Here is a 9,708-nt window from a genome sequence, read left to right as displayed (position 1 = left end):
GAAGAAAAATGAGAACACTGCTGTCATGTTGAAATACAGACATAAGAATTAATGGATCAAAGTCTACATATTTAACTATGCCATGTTTAGGAAAGGGAAGGAACATTAATCAGTACAGCGTTACAGGTGAATAGGATTACATAAAAATTTGCATGAAACAGAATGAGCTATTGCATGAGGCAGAAGAGACAAGCTTTTGAAGGTTCTGGGCCATTGCCCAAGACAAAATTACCCAGCAATAGCTGCTATAAGGTAGCCAGCTTTGCACAGGCAAGACCATCATGCCACCAGGGTAACAGAAAAGGAAGATCACAATCCCACATACCGAATACCGGGTCTAATACTGAACTTTCAGGCGTGTAACATAAAAAGCCCAAATTCAAGTGCGAGGCCGTCGAGGCGGGTGAAGAGCAGTTCTTTGGCGCACCCTGTCGGGGAAAAGGGGCACTGCCTCCCTCCTCGCACATGGCTGTCCAAGCCTCCCGGAGACACCATTTGTGGAAAAAAATGTGGGAGAAAAAGTGGAAAACATACTGAGTTTCTCTATTCGTCTGCAGAGTTATGTTCTGTTAGCTCTGTAAGTACATCGTGCATTGTTATAGAAGGGAAACCTCTTGTCATTTCACTGTTAAGTCAGGGGCTAACTCCACCCAAGACAGCTGGAAAATTTAAGCTCCCATTATTTGGAAGCTCCTTTTCCTGTCCTTCAAGAAAAGGGTTGCATTCTGGAAAGCTGCTTTCTGTTATGAATACTCTGATGCAGCACTTATTTCTGGTAAGAACAAAGTAGATGCACATGCTCTCAGAAGGAAAGAGTCACATCTCTAGAAGAACTTGAGAAGCTATAATTTGTATCAGGATTTGAATAGACCTGAACAGTGGGTTTAGGTAATGGATCCTTAGTTCTTCAGGAGAGATGGTTCTGTCTAAATCAGAGGCAAACAGCGCTCCTACTACCAAGGCAAGGTATATTTACACACAACTCACCCATTTTCACCAAACAAGTTATGTCCAATGTGGTCATTTGTATCTTTACTGTGAAATGATGAAGAGGATGAAGAGCTCCAGGATGCATCTGCTGAATGGCATTTGGAACTGAGAAGGCCACAGATTATTCAAGTGCCCCCTGTAAAAGGGTGACCATTTTCATCCATTCAGGCATGGAGTCACGCACACTTTAGCACAATAATTAGATCACTTAGTAAATAAGCTGACAGTAGGGTTTGGACCTAAATATTTTTATGTGCTAGTTTCTGGACATCAAAAGCAGGTACTGCAAGCAGGCTGCCTGATAGCCCAACAGAAGTGAACAAACCACAGTACACAACAAGTGACCAGGAAGGGATGCAGAACCATGAACAAATAGGATGAAGAATTTTAACTGTTTTACCAAGGGCTTTATAGAAATTTGTGTTATGGTAAAATTCTTTATAATGAGGTCATATTACTAGTTTTTCCTCATATTACTATTCTTTCCTTCTATTGTGTGGCAATGCCCTTTGTAATAAACCTCTTACAAATGCCTAGCCTCTCTTCCAAGCCCTATCTTGTCATCTAAGAAAAACTGATGTAAAGAAGGGCGAGGAGAGAAGGCTGGACTGAAGGGTGAGTGAAGGAAACTGAGATTACAGAGGTCTAAGCTAGTTTAGACCTACCACCCAGTAGTCTGCATGAGTTTCACACTGTGCAATGTGAAAGAAAGAACACATTTAGGAAGAGATGGTGAGGAGGTGGAGGCAGAAGAAAAATACAGATGGGTACAAAACTGACAACAACCTGTCAGATCTGAGAGGGAAGTTATAAGGAGTGCATGAGGAGCAAAAGAACTTGACCTTTGTTATTTATCTATTTTAGATGTAGTGGAATTTTCAGATAGGGATTAAAATCACAGAAAGAAAAGAATAGTTGGCTGCATGTGTCCAGGCATCTATATAGGCAGCTTCAAGAGTTCCACTAATGCCTTGTCTATGATGCCTATCAGGCATGAAATCACTGGCTTTGGTTCATGTAGGTTGTATGGTAGAGACACCATCTAATTAGTCCCCAAAAAATCCCAGCTGTAGTAAACAGTTTTGGGTTTGTATCTCAGTAACTCCAGCTTGTCTTCTAATTGGAACAAGAAAAGAAGTTTTTAAAAAGAAAAAGGAAGGAAGCAGTTCAGGCAAGGCAACAAGGCAATGATTATCTTGCATGGCAGTGCTCCTCCCAGACTGCACAGAGGACTGATGAAGGGCAAAAGCCCAGAAACAACATGCAAGTAACTTGGGGGGGGGTGGGGGTGGAGAAAGAGGGGGAGGACAAGAGAACATTTTCTTTGTTTCCCGTACTTGAGAGCTTACTCAATCAGCTTTGCACAACTGCTCTACAAGAGCATATACAGGCAGTGAAGAGACTAATCTCATCAAAAAGATTCTTCTGTTATGTCACTGCAAGGAAAAAAGTAAATGGATATTTAATAGAGCATGAGGTAGTAGTAACTCATGGTGCTACTACTGGTAATGTTCAGTGCCATTCAGAGAAGGGAAAAGAACACAGTGCACCAAATCTTCAGAAACAGCTGAGAGAGTGGGAGTTTAATCAAACCCAAATTCACTAACACTACAGTTCGCCCATGCATGATGGTCTCAGCAGTTTAAGTGCTTTGGGGTGGGGGGAGCATCTGAAGCTATACATAGATGCATGCCTGCAAACGGGTACCACATTACTATTTTACTATCTTTGTAAAAAATAAGAGAATGCTAGGCATAAGTTTAACTGTGATCATTTTTCACTTCCCACAACTGCAAAGCTGCCAAGTCCCTGCCAGATGCCTGAATAAGATTTGTGGATTGCTGGAGGGAGTCTGCACCAAGTGAGTTTGAGATTTTGCTATTTCATAGCTCTCCATTCTCCTTGGACAGCAGATGGTGGCATTATCATGGATGCATCATTTTTTAACAAAGATCTTCTCATGACTTCTCAATATAAAAATCACCAGAGTATCATAACACAGGATACACCTGGTGTATTACCTGTTTTAAGTTTAAAAGGACAACTGAGGCAACTTATGAATGACAAAAGATCTTTTCCATTACAAAGAGAATACACTGAATGAAATTCTGCTATTTTAACTTCTGCAAATTTACATTGTACCAAGACACCAAATCCTGAGGTTTTTTATAAGGATAAAGATTCTTAAATCATCAAATTATGCTACAGTTTTCTTGAATTCATTATGCTTTAAAATTATGGGCCACACAGGAACACTGGGAACTAGTAAAGTGAATGGGGAATATCTTTCTGAGTATATTGAACCATCCTGATCACCAGAAAAACAAATATCTGCAAACCTCCCAAATGGCAGAAAGCACTGGGTTGTTTGAAAATTAAGTTTAGGACTCTGAACCTGAACTATAAAGGTATAAATACAGAAAACACATGCATAAGGCTAAACTACTTATTTTTAGGCAGGCTTTCTGAATTTTACCCAGAGCATTTCCTATTACTCTTAAATGGCCCAAACACTTCCTATTTATTTTTTAAATTGATTTGCTGAAGCTTGTATCCAGTGCCACTATAACAGTGAACTCACTAAATACTCAGCAGAACTATCTGCTGGTGATAGAACAAAAATTGGGAAAGAATGTTGGATAATAGGGGGCAAAGAAGAAGAAGAAGAAGGAGAAGATATTTTAGGGAAATATAAATGTACATGTTACCACTTGGACATTTCTTTCAATATGCTGAATAAAACTGGGATGCACTAGTAATACAAAAGGGTAACTGAAGGATCCTTCAAAGGACACTGTATATCTCATTACTAAAGAAACGATAGAAAAAACTATTTTGACCAAAAGACAAGCTGGACAAGTCACTTTAGGATCTCTGAGTGCAAGTAATCCACTCTCTGCCCGCCCTTAATTTTTATGGGTCAGTTCATACAGATAAGTTTTAGAAAAATTGCTTACACTATTTTCCCTGTTTATACATAGCAGGTACCCTTTCTGTCCCTGTGGTCTTCAGTCTGGCAACAAATGCTAGGAGGAATTTCAGGGATTCCGGATCTCAAAATTGAGGCCTTAATTTTTTTCTGCCTTCTTTCACTGAAAACTTTGCTCTGTCAAACCATCTAATTGCAACGAACGACCTCTGCTACACTGTTCTTTGAGAAAATCAACCTTCTGCCCATTTCTACTACTTGTTCTTCCTCCTCAGAGGAAGGTAGATGTAAACCAAATTTACATCTTGGTAGATGTAAACCATATGATTCAGCATTGAATGGAAATCACTGACCATGTAGCCTTGTTTAATGTTTTGTCTTTTCTATTGCATTTGTAGTAAGCTTGAAAAGCATAAACTTCAAATCAAATATCCAACCGTCTGCAATTAATACCCTAAGATACACACTATTTTACAGCCTAATACTGTAATACTTTGTCCCACAGAATATATGATTATCCATGATACATACCAGCTGTACTTGTAGTCAGACTGTAATGCTAGAAATCTTGAGCTCGATCATGCCTTCCATTTCAGTGATAACTCAACAGCCATGTCCTCGTGGATCCAATACCAAAAAGAAAATCAAGAACTTCTTGCTGAAGAAATGAGAAAGCTGGCTAGAAGATAAGTCAGTAGGGGTATGATCCTCAGGCCACATAGGTAGGGAAGTTCAAGAAATTTTTTTGTAGGAATGAGTCATGAATTCTTCACTAACTGATTCATCCGTAACACAAGAAATTTTAAAGAGGACACATACAGAACAGTCTGTGTTCTTCACGGAAGGCTCAAAACTGGTGGAAAAAAAATAGACACTCCAGAGAACAACTATATTTTTTTAATTAGCGTGCTAATCTTGGACATTATTATGACAATGTTTATTTCACTTTTTCCCTTCTGAGAGCTGAACATAACTCATCACAAAACAGATTGTTTTTTAAAGTAAGAGTAATTGTTGCAGGCTATACTGCCTCAAAATGTTCTAAAACTAGAGATCTGAGTTAATTAGAAAGTTTGTTCATGTCTCATGAAGTACCACTTGTTCTGTGTTGCTTTTGGAAAAGGGAACAGATTTTATGTTTATTTATTTATTTTACATACCTTAGGTAGGTATAATTGATTGTGTTATTTCAAATATGCGCAAAATTACGTGTATAAAATAACAAGGTAATGGGAGGTAGTATTTAAAAAAAAAAAAAAAGCAGAAGTCTTAAATATTGGGCTATGTCATAGTTATTTGTATGTACATTTTGAAAACTGATTGTGTATATTCAACCAATGTCAGAGAGTAGGAAATTATAGTGATGGTGCTAATTTTTATGTGCTTTTTTCATTGTTTAACCAAGCCTGTACAAACCAAATTCCATAAGTCCAGATCAGAATCCTACATAATTTTTTACCTCTTTGCAAACTTTTTGAATGAAAAAGATATACACCAAAAGGGTTGTGGCTGTGTAAATAGCTACAGTCTAGTAGAAAACCCCCCATCAATACCAAAACAGTAAGATGCAGAAACTCGCCTTTTTCTCCCCTTCTTCTGAGCTGAGCTGATCACAGTTCATAATAGAGGAAAGCTAACTACTAAGCCCCTCCTGTGGCATAATCTTATCCTGCCACACATGCTGTGGTCTTGCTCTGTATGGTTACAGAGCAGGGAGCAGCATGTGAAAAGCTTCTGCACCTCCCACGCTGGGATGCCATGTTTAGACAGAGAAAACAAGGAGAAGGTCATCTCCATGCCCCTTGACTACAGAGTCTATAGATTTGCTTGCCCAAACAAGGTGGAGCAGAGCTCCCAGTATTGTTCTCTTCTGTTTACCCATGCACATAGGCCAGGGTTAGGTACATAAGACCACTGAGGAATAAACAGATGAGGAGAGGAAGTAAGCAAAGTATTTTTCCCCAGGGCCATTGTTTTGAGAGGTCAAGAAGGCCTGCCACACAGTGGTACAAGTCTCCCAAAACATAGTCATGAACTCAGTCTTTCTAGAGCTTGTGTGGGAGTGCTTGTGATTGACCCTGGCTGGACAGCAGCTTCCCACCAAAGCTGCTCTATCACTCCCCTCCTCGGCTGGACAGAGCAGAGAAAATATAATAAAAGGCTCATGGGTTGGTATAAGGACAGGGAGAGATCACTCAGCAGTTATCATCATGGTCAAAACAGACTCGACTTGAGGAAAATAGTTTAATTTATTACCAATCTAATCAGGATAATGAGAAAATAAAAAGCAAATATTAAAACACCTTACTCCACCCCTCCCTTTTTCCTGGGCTCTACTTTACTCCCAAATTCTCTACCTCCTCCTCCTCCAGCTCAGGGGGACAGGGAGTGGGGGTTGCAATCAGTTCATCACACGTTGTCTCTGCCACTCACTCGTTCCTCCTCAGGGGAGGGACTCCTCACACTCCTTCCCTGCTCCAAAGTGTGCCCCTTCCACAGAGTGCATTCCCTCAGGAACAGACTGCTCTGGGGTGGGTCCCCTGTGAGGTCACAACTCCTGACAGCACACCTGCTCCAGCATGGGCTCCTCTCTCCTTGGGGCCACAGGTCCTGCCAGGAGCCTGCTCCAGAATGTGCTTCCCACGGGATCACAGCCTCCTTTGGGGCTGCTCCAGCATGGGGTCCTCCATGGGCTGCAGGTGGATCTCTGCTCCACCATGGACCTACATGGGCTGCAGGTGGACAGCTTGTCTCGCCATGGCCTGCACCACGGGCTGCATGGAAATCTCTGCTCCAGCACCTGCAGCACCTTCTCCCCCTCCTTATTCTCTGTCCTTGATGTCTGCAGAGTTGTTTCTCTCACATATTCTCAATCCTCTCTTATCTGGCTGTTATTGTTTCCACCTATACTTTTGTTCCCCTTCTTAACTATGTTATCCCAAAGGCTCTACCACTGGCACTGATGGGCTCAGACTTGGTCAGTGGAGGATCCATCTTGGAGCTGGCATTGGCTCTGTGAGACACAAGAGAAGCTTCTATCAGCTTCACACAGAAGCTACCACTGCAGCCTCCTGCTACCAAAACCTTGCCACAAACCCAGTTACATTGTGGGAACATTTTGCCTCTTGAAAAGAGAACAGTATAAATCCCCGTCAGATTGCTGTGTAAGTCACCATCATGTTACCAAGGACAAAAACATAACCCCGCTTATTAGAGTAGATCCTCTTTTAGTCTAAGTCAGCATTGCTTGAGTCACTCAAGCTTAACTAGCTTATCACCAGGGCATCTGCTGAGTTCCTGTGAAGACAGCCTTTAATATCAGTGAAGTCAGGAACAGATCAGTTCTGGGGAAGGTTATGCTTCCAACATACCAAACTGGAGTTATTTTTTGGGTATTGCTTTTGCTTGGTCCTGAACAAATTCCTTTCCAGTTCTCTAGGATCTTCTGGTCTAGCGGTCCTTTCTTTCCTTAAAAAAAGAGAGTTCAGTAAGTTCAACTCAAAAAGTGGTACGGTAAAGGGAGGATCTGATATTTTTTCAGATCCAAACAGTATGATGCTTATATAGTAAAAATAATCCTAGGATATGTCATACACATTATAATATCTGCCTAAGCTAAAAAGGAATGTAGCAGTAGCTGGAAATAATGATAAATGGGTTGTAATTCCTGAGCTGCTTCCCACTATTGTAAAAGTTGAACTATTTTGATGCTTAGCCTACTCTTTTTCTCTCTTACCTAACCTCACTTACACTTTTAGATTTACTTTTCACAGATGAAAAAACTTGCAGAAATAGAGACTTCTTGTTTGAAGGACTACTTAGTGGTCATGAAGTTACTTCTTGCCAAATTCTCGAATAGTTGCCTCAAAGGTTTCTGTAAGGTAAAATATATTTGGCATGCATAATTGGAAGAGACAATATAAAACACACTTTGCATCTTTTAAATAAACAATTAAAATATTTTTGGTTTACACAAGACTACATAAACAAGTAATAAAGACTTTGCTGGCAGAACTTTCTTGCTGGGTCATTAAAATAATTCTGCTTTCATGCTTCTGCCCTTCCCTGGGAATCATACTTTTTTTTTTTTTTTTAATGACTACTGTTATTCTTGTTACTATTATACTTGCCCCAGCATATTGACGTTAGACATGAATGTCACAGTAAGAAGCTTCTTTTAAACTACTCTTGCGACATCCTGAACAGTGCTTTTTCTAACCTAGCTTACATTTTAAAAGTGCCTTCAAGTTTTTCAGTTCATAATGAAGTTCAAATAGTAAACCACAATACAACACAGATAACTGACAGTCAAGCATAATATCAGAGAATAAGCACACAGTAAAGATTTTTAGTGATTCTAAATTATTTGATGCTTGTATTTCTTCAAAGAAAAGCTTACTTACTGAGCAAACATTCATTCTTTCCTTTGATATGTAAGAAAAAGATGTATATCTGATGGTTCTGCCTTCTGCTGGAATATTACACTTTACAAAAGAGTGAATTTTCCATTAGCATTGTTCTACCAAGATTTTCAACAATAAAAAGATCTGTATCATTAACTCTGACTTGCATCAAACTTAGATTAATTCCAGCAGTGAGGCCTACCACATGCAGTTTGAGAAGAGTTTGGCTGTACATTCCAAAGTCAGGACTACAAAACTCCTTTTCTAACCTTTAGAAATACAGGCTATCTTTGTGGGGGAAGAAGATGCCTGCTGCTTCACTGAAAACCTTCTTAAAGCACCTACGTTCGTATAATAAACAGAGGGAACGAAGAGTTCCGTGTAAAGAAGACCACAGCACATAACCATAGCTACTCGAGAAAGTCACTGCAAATTTGATGTGATTTCCGACCAATTTAGCAGCACACTAATCTGCACAAAACATTTATTTCAGTGAGCATGACAGCAATATTTACCAAAAAATTATTGTCTCAGGAAGGTCTGTAGATTAGCCTAATTAAAATGAATTACCCAACGAAGTTTGATTTTAAGTACAATTTTCTCACGAAGACAAGCCCACTTTCCTGGAGCATTGCCCACATTTATCACACTTGGACATTTTGTTCAGAGCAGACATAACATTTTTGATAATATACAGTATGTAGGACAAAGCTACAGCAGTTTGTCATGGGTGGGCTGATCCTCGCCCACTTGAGTTAGGCAGGTTTTAGAGGACTTGTGAGAACAGCAGAGCTTCTCTCATGATTAATAGGCACGCAGCACTGTTCGATCTCCCAGGAAACGATGCTGTTTGATTTGGGCATGCTGTGATGAAATGGCAGTTGTATCAGCCCTGTCCTTTGTTCCACTGTCTCCTATCAGATGTTTAGGAACCACCACCATTTCTGCTGTTCCCACATGATTATCATCACGTTCTTCCTCACTGCACCACCCAGACCTTCTAGATAAGCAGTAGCCCTGATGTCTTTTTCTCTAAAAGACTAAGTGTTTAAGATTTATGATTCATCAATAGTAAAAGTCTTCAGTTTCTCCTCTAATAATCATCTTGCCAAGTGTCTGTGGTCAGCAATTAGAGATCTAGCTCAGAGAACAGTAGGGAACATGGTATTAAGCAGCCTACCACTATTAGCATTTGGTGGCTTGTTACACAACACATCCACAAGCCTGTTTTACAGACTATAGGAAAGGGCAGGAGCAGGTTCTTTCCCAGCATAACTTCAGTTAGGTCAGCTGGTCACAGGAATGAAGAATTTTTGTGCTGTCCTTCACTTTTGGAAATTGAGGCAGGCATACAGTATAAAACTAATAGCCAATTAAAGAACTGGG

The 9,708-nt window shown here is 40.1% G+C and overlaps 1 long non-coding RNA gene across 1 annotated transcript; it reads right to left on the bottom strand.

The window, feature by feature from the left end:
- Nucleotides 1-3,553: 3,553 nt before the first annotated feature.
- Nucleotides 3,554-6,507, bottom strand: LOC114073340. Its single transcript, XR_003574312.1, has 3 exons — nt 6,489-6,507; nt 6,223-6,391; nt 3,554-3,591 (listed from the first exon to the last, which is right to left on the bottom strand). It is a non-coding gene; the product is annotated as an uncharacterized LOC114073340 (long non-coding RNA).
- Between the last annotated feature and the right edge of the window lie 3,201 nt (nt 6,508-9,708).

The sequence above is a fragment of the Empidonax traillii genome, unplaced genomic scaffold, assembly GCF_003031625.1.
Source record: "Empidonax traillii isolate 1590-97213 ecotype Southwest subspecies unplaced genomic scaffold, ASM303162v1 scaffold30:size3273891, whole genome shotgun sequence".
In the NCBI taxonomy this organism is placed as follows: Eukaryota; Metazoa; Chordata; class Aves; order Passeriformes; family Tyrannidae; genus Empidonax; species Empidonax traillii.
Note: the sequence above shows the minus strand (reverse complement) of the source record. Positions and strands in the feature narration are given on the sequence as shown.